Source organism: Thunnus thynnus, chromosome 24, assembly GCF_963924715.1.
Source record: "Thunnus thynnus chromosome 24, fThuThy2.1, whole genome shotgun sequence".
NCBI lineage: Eukaryota > Metazoa > Chordata > Actinopteri > Scombriformes > Scombridae > Thunnus > Thunnus thynnus.
The window spans coordinates 16595030-16611486 of record NC_089540.1 but is presented as its reverse complement, the minus strand read 5'-3'; the positions used below and the strand labels follow the sequence as shown (position 1 = coordinate 16611486).

Below are 16457 nucleotides of genomic sequence, written 5' to 3'. Positions count from 1 at the left end.
TGAGGGTCAGCTTCACCATCCTCCAAGGTTAGCTTTAAATGACAAGGTGATAGCAGGCTTTTCGGATGTCCTTGGGGTGGTTGCGGATGTATGTGTGGTAGCCTTGAGATGGCTGAGAATTTTGATGGTGTGGTCTGAGATTCCTTGTCTGATTGCGTTGGATGGGTTCCAAAGGACTCGGACACGAATTTAGGCGGAAGAGAGAGACTGAGGGTGTCTGAGGAGTGAATGGAAATATCCAAGAGGCTCGTTTGCCATGACAGGTCGTAGGAGGAAGTGTTAGCAAAGAACTCTGAGCATTGCAAAAACCAAAGAACGCTAGGAGAGACATTGATTTGAAGGATGGGTCAATGGAAGGGGATAGGTATCCGATGCAAAGGGTTTGGTTGCAACGGATGGGGAGATCTGCCGTCAGGTGTGAGGGTTTTGGTGCAAGTCAAGGTTCTGCTTTTCGTAGGCCTTTGACTAGCATATTGATGTAGCGGTTAGATATAGAAGGGGCTGGAGCTCCGGAAAGCAGTTTGATGAAGAAGTTAAACCCGTTGATGTACATCTGGATGGAAGATGTTCTCATTTTGAGAACTGAATGGGGCCAAGTGATAAAGCTGGTTAACGATATGATGTCAATGGAAGTAAATGGTAGGCTGTGTGAGGCACAAGTGGTATGATGAGGGTTTTAGGAGAAAGACTGTTTACGATGACTTCTTGTGATGCAGTGATCAGGTGGAGAAGCTGAGAGTTCAAGATGAAAGTGGTGGCTGAAAACAAAGGGATCGGCGTCAGTTGGGAATGTAAGTCTGGCGCCGAGGAGAGAGGCGTAGTCTTGTTGCTGAATCTCAGTTATAATAACTCCATAAGAAAAGAAATGGAAAATTAGATGGAAAGAGAAAAGCAGAAAGAGAAGTCTGTGTGTATAAATTATTCACAAAGAGGGATATGTAGGGCTGATAGATGGCTTTAAAACACAGGTAAATACTTAAAGAGAGGGAAAAAAGGAGAAGGTTGCATCCAAAGGAAATGAAAATGGAAGAAAGAAACTTGATTGAGAAGCGAACCGTTCGCTCTGGGGAAAAAAAGGAGAAAAATTAGGTTGGAGGAGAGGAAAGTGATGAGAAAGAGGGAGACGTCTGCATGTGGAATACAGATACTAATAGATTGGTTGCATCCAGAATTTAAAAAAAAAAAAAGAGGAAGACATCAGCAAACAGGATGAAAGTGAGATTTCTGTTCATCCGAGGGTTTGCTGGATTGTTCGATGTAAAGCCCTGTTTGCATGGGACCAGTATTATGTTGGGATTTCAAATAAGTAATGATTTATCCTCATAATCTCTGTGGAAGGTCAGGAATTTACTCCTATGAATCATCTTCATGAGAGGGCTTAAAACATTGATGGAAAATGTCAGATTTTGTCCCTCAGAACCAAAGAGCAAGGCTGTTTTTGTTTTTGAATTAAAACGCATTATATATTGAATTGAAAGAATAAAGCCTGGTGCTGCTGAATATAAGAAAAACTTTCAAGCTTTGTGGAAACAACGTGATGATGGCATTCAAAATGTTCAAAACAAGAGGTAGCAAATATCTTTCTAAATGCTGAACGTGGCTTAAAAACATCTTATTTAACTCAAATGTCACCAAAAAATGATTTACCTTGAGAAGTGTTGACCTGTCTTTGACTCAATAAAATCATTCAAAGTGTCGTTCTGTTGCTGTGTGTTTTGTAATCACAGGTTTTCACTGTTCTGTCTCAGCATTTTGTTGCTGTACAGTTTATTAGGAACCATCACTGGAGGCTGTCACATCCTGCCTTTGGGTGTTTTTTGGTCTTATGTTGTGTTCTTTGGGGTCTCCTGGTTTGCACTTCTGTTTAGTCCTTCGGTTCATAAGGGTTTTCTTGTATGATTTGGGTGGTGGGTTTAGAGGAGTGCATCATTAGTTTGTTGGGTTGTGTGCTTGAGTTTGTGTTCGTGGTTGGTTTTGGATGGGTTGGTGTAGGTGGCGTTGAGTTTGTTTTCCGGGTTTTTGTTCTCTGTTTCCCTTGTGTGTTCATGTACTCCTCCACACCTGCCCTGCATTTGGACTCATTAGCCCTGCCCTGCTCTGTTTTCCCCACACCTGCCCTGTGTTAGCCTCGTCAGCCCTGCCCTGCTCCCAGTGTTTTCTCAGCCAATCAGCTCCCTGTATGTTCACTCCCCTCTCTTGAGTTCTCCACCCTTCTCCCCACCTGCACCTCATCTCCTTGTTAGTTCAGTTTCTTTTTAGTTCTGATTTTCTGTTCAGTCCTTGTTGGATCGTTCTGTCGGGGGGGGGGGGGCAGGAGTGGACCCAAACGCAGAGGCTGGAATGCAGATATGATGAAAAATCTCCTTTAATCGTGGATGGTCATGAACAGGCAAACAGAGCAGAACAGAACTAGCAGATGAAACAACACAAAACGATCCAACAAGGACTGAACAGAAAGGGAAACAGAGAACAAAAACCCAGAAAACAAACTCAACGCCACCTACACTAACCCATCCAAAACCAACCACGAACACAAACCCAAGCACACAACCCAACAAACTAATGATGCAGTCCTCTAAACCCACCACCCAAATCATACAAGAAAACCCTTATGAACTGAAGGACTAAACAGAAGTGCAAACAAGGAGACCCCAAAGAACACAACATAAGACCAAAAAACACCCAAAGTCCAGGCAGGATGTGACAGAGGCAACCAGAGATAACATAAACGGTGAAGAATCAAACTTCACCCAGAGCTCCAGTACATAAGTAAATGTACTTAGTTACATTCCTCTACTGTCTGAGTGTAAATATAGACTGACTCTATAAACTAACCCCAATACAACCCAACAATCTAACATCTAACATATTAGAAGCAGTGAAATGTCCAAAAATCTGGGAAACAGTCATCATCTTTAAACAGCCCTACAAGGCCATTTGCAGATCCCAACCTAGCGTCTGTGGCTATCGCTGTTAGTTTTGATAATTGCTCATTTATCTTCTCAACAACAGTCATGAGTGTCTATTTGAGGTTGATGCCACAGGTCCTGTCTTGACGGCACAATGTCTCCTTAATTGTGCATTTCTTCTGACACAGACGACTGTACAACTTATCTTGAATGTCGCAAGACTCATCCAAAGCAATGCTAAAATACAGACATTTCTCAAGATCTGTATATAACTGTGTCTCAATTGAGTTGTTAACATCCAGTGTTCTCTGTTCAGTGGTGACAGCTGCAGGTCTCATACAGAAAGCTTCAAATTGTCATTTTTAGGAGTGAGGATAGCAACAACATCTGAGTCACATCTTCACAAATTCCCCTTCTCTGTGTGACTTTTTAGTACGAGCGACGCTCCATGCCACCCGCTATGATGCCAATGTGACATTTCAATGCGTTTACCTTGTGTTGGTGAAGTTTAGTGCCTTTAGGAAACTCCTGGGCCATGTTAGCATGGAGTGAAGTGAAATCGCGCTCCAGGTTTGAAGCTTTAAAATGCAACAGTGAAGTCTGGCATGTTAAGCAGAAAGTTTCCCCATTTTGTTCCATAAAATAATACAATTCCTCCCCTTCAGGTTGAAATACCCTGTGCTTCTCTTCATATTTGCACTTAGTTTTACATTTTCCTGACTCTGCCATAGCGAGTCAGTCAGTAGCGCTAGCCTGGCTAACAACAAGCTATCTAGAGTAGCAACATGCATGATTCCTATCAATCACATGATGACAAAATTATTTTTTATTTTAAAAATACTGGCAAATTTATTGGCAGTATTGTCAAATATTCAAATGCATTTTGATTTATCAGAAATATATTTTAAAAAATGGCAAAAAAAAACCCCAACGAGAACACCAATAGAACAGTCCTGAGCCACACAGGAGCAAAGTAGCGAACCGTGATCACCCTAATCTAGGATGTAGATGTAGATTTTGTCTACATTGGATTTGTATATTGTGTCTTGTGCTTATGGGGTTGTGTTTGTGTGTTTGTATATTTGTTGTTTTTCCTTTGTGAGATATCTTCTGGAGCATTATTGATTATGTTTGGATGATGTTTATTTATTGTGCTGTTAGATGATGGTGGGTTAAAGAATTTTTGGTTTGTTGTTAGTTAATATGTCTGAATAATTCCACGAGGGATAGGTCATGTAAATAACCAGAACGAAAATAAAACTATTCATTCATTCATTCATTCGTTCATCTAGCAGAACAACTGTAGTAAAGTTACCTCGACGTCAGATGTTCCTTAGCTTTTTCATTTCCACCTTTTACAGGTTGTAAACAAGTGAAAGCACGCTGTGATTTACTGCAAGACAAAGAACAATTTAGAAATTGGTTTCTCTGCCTTCTTGGCTGCCTATGACAACATTAATTACAACACTTCACTGCAAGAAAAAGCACCTTTGGAACATCACATACTGATGATGTATAACAAAGGAGATTGTCCTTGAAGTTTGTGCAAAATGTGCTTTAAAACCATCTTCTATAACTTCATTTTTCAATGTGGGGAGACAGGAGTCAAACATCTTGTAGAAGAATGAAAACAAACGACTTCATAAACTGCTGACAGCTGGATTTTCAGTATTATCAGCAGACACTTTTCCTCATCAAAACATGGAGCTTCTTCTTAATAAATTAGAGAAACACTCTCACAACAATGTACACAATTAATACATATCGCCAGACATTACGAGAAAATAATTATTCCTAAGTAGGACTGAAGGAGAAATTGATAGAGCAACATAAAAACCATGTTATGTCAGTGGAGCCAAAAATGAGCTGCAACGAGAAGGAAAGCGAAAGAACTGAAGTACATTGTGTAATATCACCACACATGATTCATGTAGTATTTCTGTCAGCTCTTGGCGTGATACATCATGTTCTCTGCTTTATATTCTGCAGAAGGCATCCACCTCATTTTTCAATCCTCAACCTTGAAGGAGAGGATGAATGCTGAGACCTTCGACTCGGTGCATGTAACTGCATTTATTTATTCATATTTATTTACAAAACTTGAACATGTCATGATCGCATATTGTTCTGTTGTCTGCCTTGCCTTTTTATTTTATTTTTTTGTACATCCTACCATCATTAAAACCCTGAATTCATCAACAGGTGACTGAAAGCTGTTATGAAACCTTCTGCCAGAGGAATAAAATCCACAAAGTCATAATTTCCAGAAAATTAATGGAAAATGTTATTGATGTTGTTGCACTATTAGCTGTAAGTGTATATGTTATGTTAATGGTACTTTGTTTTTAGTGTCCTGTCTTTAGTGTTTTATTGATCATGTGAGTTGTCTACCTTTGGTTTTAGAGGGTTGTCATGCCGATGAGGAGCTACTACTGTTGAGCAAGATAAAAAAAGAAAGAAAGAAACAGAACAATTATACAAACGGTAAAGAAGTTTACACACACTGCTATCACTAATATTTTCAAGGGGCTTCATGTCCCAGAGCTTTCACACCTCCTCACAAGATGGCCAGCCTCGTAGGGAGGACGAGGAGGAGGAAGAGGAAGCTGCACTCTTCCTCCTTTCGGTAGCGCCGAGGCGAGGAGCAGATGGTGTGAGAGATTGGAAACATCGTCTGGAGTCGGCCAACCCTGGGCTAATGGCAAGCTGTGCTGGCAGCGCTGCGTGAGTGTGTGTGAGGGGTTGGAATTGTCTTACTGTGCATAGCTGGCTTGCTAAAGTTCATTACTGGATGTGTGTGAACATGTGTGAAGTGTGTAAATTAAAGTTAAAGTTCTTATATTTTTTTTTGCGTGTGAAAAGCTTTCAAAAGTTCACTTTTGTTTGTATGTTTGTGCCACTAATGAAGAGATAAACAGGGATGTGAGGCGGAGAGTTTAAGTGTCATTATTTTTGCAAGCCCATTCAGAAATCATCCTTAAAGCGTGTTAAACCTCCCAAAGCTTAAACGCTGCATTAATCATAATTTAGTGGATTCAAAATAGGCATTGAAAATGTCAGCGTGTGAGATGGTAAACAAGCCAAAGGAAGTAAACAAGAGTAAATGAGAGACAAACAGATGTAGTTTACGTTCACTGTTGAATGCTCCTCCTGCGATGTATCCTCGCAAGCTCTCTTAATGAAGCAAATAGAGCCAATTTGTGGCACGCATTCATCCTCCCTGCCTGCTCCGCCTCGCCTGTTTCTGAGAGAATGTGGATCCCAGCGCTGCGCTCAGAGACACAGAAGCTCAGCTGGGGTTCAGCAAACATCGATACAGAGCCACTGAACACCTGAGGGATGATGTCTAAAACCAAAACTATATCAGAGTATAACTTTCCTTTTCTTTACTAAACTCTTACTCTTTGAGAATATTAATATTACATTGGTTGACCACTGATTCTGAACCCTTGGTGCGATTCATTTGGGCAGGTCTGAACACAGTGGTGTTTTGGTGTAGACCAAAACAACCGTACCGAGACCCTTTAGAGGAGGTGGTCTCGGTCTGGTGCCAAAACAAACTCTGGAGCAGTTTGTTTGTGGTGGGAAAATGATCCGACCTCAATCAACTATCCAGTGAGTGAACTGATGTCCAACCTGGATGAGCACAATAAAACATGTTGACCACATGACGTTCTTCAGGACCTTCTTCCTGTGTTTTCTGTTCTTGCTCCCGCCCCAGACACATCTGACCAATGAGTGGAGTGAACGCTCTTGTGTGGCTTGTAAAGATACATTTTGGTTCGCTTGGGTTTCTTCTCATTGTGAAAAGAAATAGAGGAGAAAATGCACCAAGTTTACCAACTCATCTACTGATTCAGACCAGAACAAACAAACTACAGTTATGAAACCACCCTCGGACCCCTCTTTAGGCTCAGATGCAAAGACTAGCGTGTCAGCATTTGACAATGTATTATATGATATGATTGAAAGCTCTGGAAAAAGATAGTAAGTGGAGTATGAGTTGGAACAATTTTGTCAAACTACTGTTTTCAAGGTCATGAATGAATTTCTAAGCCAACACAGTCCTAAAAGTGCAACAGGTGACATCAGAACATGTCAGCAGATCCAACTCCATGACATGAACAATCCAGCACTGTAAGTGAACTTTGAGTTTGAATCATTATGTCAAACTAGTTCGACAAAGAGCTCCTTGGTTGTTGACATTCCTGAACCCGGAAGTCTGCATCTAAACCCTTCCTGCCTGATCACCTCTGCATGGCAAGACGTCAAACAAGGTCAAGGTTTAACTTGTTTGACATGTTTGACAAGTATCAGCAGGCATGTAAGGCACCATGATCAGCTGATCTGACATGCTGTAGTGACCATCTCAGAAGACGTAAACATCTTGTAGTCTCACCCTGGAATTACGTAATGTAGTAATGGGAACATTTCCTTTTAAGACTGGAGAAAATCTTTAGGGAGGAGGTCAGGGTGGATGTTTGGTCTTACAACAGTGGCGTCTGGTGTTGTAAGCCCAAACATTATCATACAAATAATCAAACAAACAGTGCACACTTTGACACAGTCTCTCATTGAGGACACGCATAGTGTTGCATTTGATTGAACACACAAAACATGCCAGTGAAGTGAAGAATGAAAAAAGAGAGTTTGAGAGAGAAGATCACACCCATCTCATTTTCTCACCTCTGATCTTTCAACAAATAATTTTAGGTTCCAAAAGACCTAAAACCAAAGAAGTGGCAGATCAGAAAATGCTTACAAAACACCTACTTTGTTATTTTAATTGAATTCGAATTTATTGAAAAGATAGCCCCTTGAGGTGTACAGTAGCATCTCATTTTCAAAGGGGTCCTATACACACAAATACAAAATTATACAACACATACAGACAAAAACAGCATTACATAACAAACATACACTGCAAATACACAGATACAGACAGCCTGTTCACCCTCTCCCACCCACACCCCCAGCCCTCAGCTGTTGTACAAGAAAAATTGGATACAAAGACCCGGATAATAAATCAATTACATGAGCGTACACAGCAACTGAAGCAGTTTGTCTTCAGTTTATTTGTAGCACAAATAAAATGAAGATTGTAAGTACAGACAAATTAAAAACATAAACAAGTTGTTTTAACATGAGAAAATAAAGATGTCCTGAAGCAGCGGAAAGAGGTAATAAATCTCAGAAAAAGAGGAAGATTATTCCAGTTGGATGGAGCTTTGTATTGGAATGACCTGCGTCTGACTTCTTAGAAAATTCTGGAGACAAAAAAAAAGGGATATTGCATATGTCTGAGTGAATATGAAGATCTGCACTGAATTACAATTTAAGTAAACACAATTGAAGATGAACTGAACCCAGTGAGATTACCTTCTAGATTTAGGCTGCAACCAGTTAAGAAATTCATGAAACAATGGTGAGATCTATATGAACACCTCAAAACAAATCTACAGAGAGAATTATATACAACATTAAGGGGCCTAAGATAAGTGTCAGTGTCAGATGCTCTGATAGACAATGTCAGTATAATCAATGATAGATAGTATCAACTGAGGAAGTATTCTTTTTCTGACTTGAAATGTTAAACAATTAATTGGGTGATAAAGTGAGCTCAGAGAACCATATCTTCCTTTTTTATAATAAAATCAATGTAGGGGGCATTTGGAAAGTTCAGGGTCAATCCAAAGTCCAAGATATTAGAACAAATCAACTTTCTCAAGGGGTGACCCATTGTCAAAATTAATATGCAAATCAAATCATATTCATATTTACATAATTACCACAATATTTATATATTTTATAGTGAAAATAAGACTTCTTCTTATATATACAAATTTGTTGTTATGAAACCAATTACAATCAAACTGTAATGAATTCTGGATTTGTAATATGTGTTAGAAGTGTAAATAACAGTGTCATCGGCATAAAGATGAACAAGACAATCTGAACATATTTGAGGTAATTCGTTAATAAAATAAAAAAAAGAAGTGGTCCCAAAGTGGAACCTTGGGGAACACCCTTTTCAACAATGAAATAGTCAATCTGAGAACAATGGAAGACAACACACTGATGTCTATTATGAAGACCAATAGACCTTATCAAGGAGGAGGTAGTGATCAACCATATCAAAAGCCTTGGAAAGATAAAATATTGAGGAGATTGTAGTATTGTGATAATTGATTAATAATAAGTTTCACAAATATTTTCACAATAGTACAGATAATAGAAATTGGTTGATAATTATTCACATTGGATGGGTTTCCACCTTTAAGGGGCACATTTCCACAGGGGGGACAAAGAAGACAGCGACAAGTTAAGTTAAATAAATCTGCAAGGGGATAAATATTACATGAGCGGCAAGTTTAACAAATTTGGCTTCCAAACCATCTGGACCAGCACTGCTCCTTTCTTTTAACTCACATATAGCATGAAAAACATCAGTAGGCAAGATTTTTCTAAAGGAAAATGAACCATTAGAGGGAAGATAGGTTGAGGAACCAGCTGTATCATGAGAATTAAAGTGTTTGGAACAACAGATTGACATGAAACACTGCTTAAAAGCACAGGAAATAAGTAAAGGATCAGAAATAATATCATCATTAATTCTTTTTCTTTTCTGGTTTATGCAGCTTTTGTTAGGTTTATTGAGAATACGGTTCAATTGATTCCAATACTGTCTAGAGTTATGAAAGTCTTGAAAAAAGCTATCTTTATAGTAGATGGATTTTGCATTCCTTGTTTCGGTCTAACATAAAATTTTGCATTTTTTGCAAGTTTCTCAGCCACCGTAGGGGGAGGCGAGGGGTATTTAGTTTGTTGTAATCTGCAACCTCACTGCTAGATGCCACTAAATCCTACACGCTGGTCCTTTAACTGAGTGAGGTTTACACTACCAAATACATTTCTATCATTGGAGGAGAAACAATAAAGCCAGTTACTACTGATGTCACCCAAGATTATCATTTCATTATGCCTCCCAAGAGAATTAATAGTTGACAAAATACACTTTGTAGAGTCAGTCGGAGCAAAGGGAGGCCTATAAATGTTGCCAATGGTTAAATGTTAATTATCATGAAGAATAATGTTAACGAAGAGACATTCAAAATTAACTGGCTATACATTAGGAACCTCCTCTAGAAGCCCTGTCAGCTCTATACAGAACAAAACCGTCAATTTTAATTTCATCATCAGTGATTTAACTATGTTTCAGAAATAGTGATAATATTGGGTTTGTAAAGAGTAACCCAGGCTCTGAGGAGATCGATTTTTGAAGCAAGGCTCCTAATATTAAGATGAATAACCTTTCAACCTTTAGCTGATTCAATTGTACTTATAAAAAAAAATAAAAACAACCGGTCAGAAAACTGAGTTGGTAGAGAGAAGGTGATGGAGGTCACACAAATGAAAAAAGAAGCAAGTGGCAGGTAAACTAAAATAGAGCAAATAACTACAGGCTCAGACTGCTACATGGCCTACATATGGGCACAAAGCTGCTTATTCCTAGTTAAGCAAAATAGATTATCCAAAAATCATATATATTATATTCAGATGAACATAAAAAATATACATGGCCTCAGATATTCACAATGAAAAAGGATAAAGAGAAGAAAAGTGTAAATAGCAAAGAAAGATGGCTATTTCATTATGAAGTTAGCAAACGTTCAGTATTCTATGGTTTTACAACATTGGTTAGCCTGTGATATTGCATTATTATGACAGTCTTGACTGGAACTGACACAACTGGCTTCACAATTTACCAGTTTTTTACCAGTATTTCTAACCAAAATAAAGTTTGCAATAAAGTTATTGTTTGCAAATAACAGAACAGAGAGAAGTAAAGTGAAGTTACTGAAATAATATAGTCAGTGTTCCAGTTACGTGATGTGATCCATGTGAAAAGAACTAGTTATGAAAACGTGTTGTTCCTTTTTGCTTTAAGCCCTCACAGGCTGCACTTTACTGAGCAGCAACTGTTCTGTTGATATAAACACAGATTCAATTTTCAACAGCTGCATAGTTTTTATTTAATTCCTTTAGGAAACATTCATGATGACACTGTTCTGAACATGATGTCTGAAGATAAAAATACATTTATTGCAGTTTTACAACATTGTATAAAGAACATAACATTATTTTGTTATGTTCATCTTTTGTTTGATGTACCGCCGACGTTCTTGCAAATCTTGTGATGTACAGCCAGTTCCACATCCGTTTACTTTTAAGAAATATCAGCCACAATGAATGAAGAGTTTGCAAGAAGATGGTATGTTATTATTTCCTCCAGCAGCTTCATTTAATTTGATTAAATCTACTGTTTTAACTCCACTTCAACAGTCTGATTTTTGTGTTTTTCGATGATTTTAAGTTTTAGTAAACCCTTCAAAACCCCAAAAATTTGCTGAATATAAAAACACACACAGTGGTCACAATAAATAAAAGTACTGTTGGTGTTTTTACTTTCAGCTGACAAGAGTTTCAGCCAACCACAACATGCACCAGTGGAAATGTGGGAATGAATGAATCACTGTAGGAAACCACACTCTGAGAACAACAGATCTTTTGGCATCAAACTAACTAGCTAAAAAAACAAACACCTTACAATAAAAATATAGGAAAGAATGCATCATTTTGGATCATTATTATCATGTTTTTTTTACTTATTAAGGCCAAATTGTATATGAAACAATGAACATGACTCATTAAAGTGGACCTATTATGCTCATTTCCAGCTCTAAAGTCTTTATTTATCTTATACTGTCACTTTGTTTTAACAGTTTTAGCTGTTTTAGCTCCTGTCTCTTTAAGGCCCCCCTCCTAATGAGCCCACTCTGTTCTGATTGGTCAGCTTCCAGAAGCTGCGTTACAGCTGATTTCCAGCCACTCAGGAGGCAACGTAAACAAACCACGAAACACACTATAGTAGCAGGATTTCACTTCTTGTTCTTTACTTGAAATGTCAACTTCTCAAATGCAAATCCAAAGCGAACAACGCAAACAACAGACGGAAATACTTTAGCAACGACCGTAGCAACCAAAGCTACAGAATAGATGTTAGTTTATCGGCATGCGTGATGATCTGACGGCATAAACAAAGTGTGCAGTGCAGGTTGAAGCCCTGACTTTTGACTTGCAGGGAGCATTTTTACATGTTTTGGAAATTTTTACCATGTTTAACATACATATCCAACATCATAACAGCATATAAATGACAGAAAAACACAAAAAGCACAATAGATCCCCTTTAACTCTCATGGATTCCTCTAGGTTTCCATTTTAAAAACCTCCCTCAAGGTTCCGTGACTCTTTTTAGTTTGATAGTGTGTGGCCCATTTCAGGAAATGCCAGGGCAGCTGGGAGATCCTGTGGAGATAAGCGGCGCCAAAGGCACTGCTGATGTCACTGTCTCTGGACTGAGAACCCTGCCTTCCTCCCTCTCTCCCTTCCCTTACCTCCTTCGCTCTGACAGAAAAATGCCAAGCGAGGAGTTTGGTTCCAAAACAAGGTAAAGCTGCTCCTTCCAATACAACAAAATCCTTATGGAAGTGCAGTCAAGTGAGAAGCCACCTGGAGATTTTCTCCTAAAATACACTTTACTCCTTTACTTGAAATGTTGCTCATTGAGGTTTTTAATGCGTCACAAGACACAGTGTAGTGACTTATCAGTAAAGTGACTCCAACAAATTCTCTGGAAACCAGCGGAGCTGCAACTGCAACGATTAATCCCTTGATGTTTTTTTTTTTTTTTGCTTAATGTGAATAGTTTAGTCTATAAAGTCTGTTTCAGAAAATAGTAAAAAGCAAAGAGACGTCTTCGAATTGTCAGAACAGTCCAAAAAAAACAACCAATCAATCAATTTACAAGGATGTAAAAACAAAAAAAAACTGCAAGTTCTCCTATTTTCTTGGCTGAATGTGCACACAGGATGTTTGCTTGAAATAACTTAACCCATTGGTCCTTTATCAATTCATTTTCTCTCACAAAGGGCTCAAAAGAAAAATCTCAGAGGTCACAAGATGATTAATAGGATAGGAAAACATAAAAATATTGTTGCATGTTGTTGTTTTTCCAGTAAATTACTGGATATTTTTACCTTGTAAGGCCTTAAAAAAAAATTATCCTAGTAAATTAGTTTGAGAAGAAAAACATCCCAACCTTCCCCATCATTACACTGCCAGAGGGAATAACGTCTATGTCCGGTATATTGTCTATATAGAGCAACAATTTCATCTCAACATTATGAACCAATATGTCCGACTAAAGCTCAGGTAAAGTGTGGTGCACCTATTATATCAATTATATTATTGTTTATATTGAATCAGTCAGAACTACTGTATGTTTTTTCACATTTATATGCTTCTAGTTCTCTAAATTTTGTGTTATGATGTTTTCTGTCTTCATATCTTCATATTTTCTCAGTTTTATTTCACTGTTGTTTGATGGTTGTTTGTTGTTTTTTTGCCTGTTAGCAGAAGTTAAATTAAGGATCGATATTAGGCATGAAAAATAAAAACTATTTCATGTTATTTTCTGATGTTTGGCTGATTTATTTTGATTGATGACCAGTTTTGGACTGTTTTAAAGAAGAAGAAGTACTGAACTTCCCTCTTGGACACAATAACGTGTTTATCTTCTGATCCACCAAAGCAAAGATGAATATGTAAATGTGATTACATCTAGTTCTCACTACAGGTGAGGTGTATGCAGTTTTTTGCCTTGGTTTAACTCCCACATGGGACCCCAGTGCATTGTGGGAGCAGGGGGTGGCAGAGCACAGCCATCTGCTGCAGGACGACAGCAATGTTATTGTCTAGAGAGGGAAAGAGTGAAAGATGGAGGAAGACAGAAAGAGAGAAGAATTCAGTTTCATCATTATTAGGAAAGAAATCAGATAAAAAACCTCAAAAAAATACTGCAAGAGGAGTTTTTGTTATGCAATAAACAGCATGGGGATTGCAACTTTAAAGTAAATATTGAAACTGTGGGCACAATTTCACAGGATTGAGAAACAATTCGTCCTAATGAAGGTTGGAAAGCAGCTTTGGAAGGTCTTTTTTTCCCCTGTAAGGTCGTGTTCAGACTGACAATGACCTGCATGGTCAGTTAAATATGTTCAAGCACACATTCCTGGTAGATGACCTTGTGACGTGAAGAGTTTAATTCTACTGTTTAGCTCAATTTCTAGATTTGCCCTAGATTTTAACAAGCAACACAAACCCAACCAAAGCAACCCCTCGTGGTTTCTGGTACATATCCAGTGATTCTGTCCACTTTGACATCCGAGACATGTTGTTTCTAACATATCAAAGTCTCCTTGATGGTTATATGGTCATCTGCTATTTGATAAAAGCTCCCAATAAAAGTATTTGTATATAAAGTAGTTTTGGTATGTAGAGCTTTGAGCTTGGGTTATATTTAAATGTAATTTATGAAGAAATTTCTCTCTTACTGAACATGTGTGAGTTGTCTATATCTATGTGTAGATAAGCTAATGAACAGTAATGGATGATATAAAGCAAACATATAGCTGTGGATGTCAGGTTCAGGTCTTAAAGGAGGCATAATGATGCTTTTTGTGATTTACTGTTAATTTGTATACTGTTATAATGTCAGATATCTATTTTAAACATGATCAAAGTCCTGAAACTTGAGCTAAACATATGTAAAAAGTCAAAGTCAAAGTCTGAACGCTCTGTTTGCAAAGTGACCTCTACTTCCTCCTCGTGATGACATCAGATTGACATCAGATTGTCATCACGACATCAATCAGAGCATAGCGGGCTCGTTGAGAGGGGGGGGGCCTTAAAGAGGCAGGAGCTAAAACGGCCTGTTTTAGACAGAGGCTGAACTGAGGGGCTGCATAAAGGGCCCGTATGAGATAAATAAGGTGTTTTTTGGAACTATAAATCATTCAAAGATATTCCATTAGGGCCCCAGGATATAAATATAGACCTGGAAATGTGCATGATACGTCCTCTTTAAAGACACTGCTACAGGTCAGGTTTTGAGGCCGTGCAGAGCTTTGACGGGCATTTGTTGAAACATTTATTTGTTTTTGTTCTAGATGAAAGCATGAAATGTTACAAATCTGTTTTAACAAACAGTTAATAGTTTTAGAAAGTTTTTTTTTTTTTGCATTTTGCTGGTGGGAACGTTTCCTTTTTTAAAAGATCAATTTTACTGCTTTATTAGTCGGTTAACAGCGGATATAAAGACTGAGAGGGAGAAGAAGCTGCTTTTTTAGTTCAGATGACATGAAGAGAAAGAAAGAAAAACGCAGAGAAATAGAGAAAGGCGGGCAGAAAAAGAGCGAGAGACAGCAAGAGAGAGGTCCTTGGCAGAGCCTCCTACAGCTGTTGAGTGCTGTCACACTGTTCAGGAAGGCCAGAACTATTATCTATGACCACACACACACGCACACACACATATACACACACTCATATACACACACACACACACACACACACACACACACACACACAGGGGATTAAGCCAGCGGCAACACTTTGAATAGGCCTCCACACTGTCTGATTAGACATAAACAGGAGGCAGTAATTCATCCCCTTTTAGTCGTGTAAACATGTGTTCTCAGAGTTTTTATGACAAGTAGATGTGAAGTCCAGGATGATGACAGACTCCCTGCAGCTCGACAACCACACACACATTATTTTGGTGGAGAGATCAACTCCTTTTTGGATGAAACACGCTCAATAAAAACTTCAGTCCACTGATTTTGGATTCCGTTTTCTCCAGTGTGTTTACATGCAAAACAAATACTTTTCTGATTGCTTATATGACTCCTCTTTAAAGTGTCACGGTAAGATTTTTCAGGTGACAGAAAATCAGGTTTTCTCCAATACACAACCACAAAAAAACTACTGTACAACACTGCTGTATCTGTTGACATGCAAAGCTCAAAAACTAAGGAAATCAGATCACAATTGTGTTCTGCCTACTCACGTAAATATGTGAAAATGTTCTTTGCCTCTCGTCTACGTCTAAAACAATAACAAATCAGTAAAAACACTGTGAACATGTTGACCTCTGAAAGGAAACCCTCTCTAATTGTGGCAGCTTCACATCACATTATCCAGTTTTAGAAAACGCTGTTGTGGCAGAGAACAAAAATAAGCAAAGAAGAGCCTCAGTCAGCCTGACGTGGGACCAGTCGGGTCACTTTATCCTCACAATGATGTCATACGTGTCTCCGGTCTGACCTTGTGACCTTGCGAATCTTTGCGAACTCAGCAAATCTTCCAAATCGACATTCAAGTTATTTAGTAGGTGCAAAATCGTTCAGATGGTGATACAAACATGAGATTTTGCATGTGGTTCACCTGCAGGCTGCTTATTAAGAAATTAAGGTTAGCTAAATGAAAATCCAACATGGCCATTTTTCAAGATGGCCACCAAATCATGGCGACTGGATGCATTTATCTTCATATAATCAAAACAAACGGTTCAAAATTGATATTTTAGGGGTCAGTCCCTATTGTTTTCAAACTATTTCTGCAACATTTGGGTTTGTAGGATGGATTTAT

General features: G+C 38.4%; 1 long non-coding RNA gene across 1 annotated transcript; it reads left to right on the top strand.

Moving 5' to 3' along the window:
* The first annotated feature begins 4345 nt into the window (after window positions 1-4345).
* On the top strand, window positions 4346-5879 carry LOC137177230 (uncharacterized). The gene is made up of 3 exons (XR_010926017.1): window positions 4346-4972; window positions 5112-5219; window positions 5313-5879. It is a non-coding gene; the product is annotated as an uncharacterized lncRNA (long non-coding RNA).
* Window positions 5880-16457: the final 10578 nt, after the last annotated feature.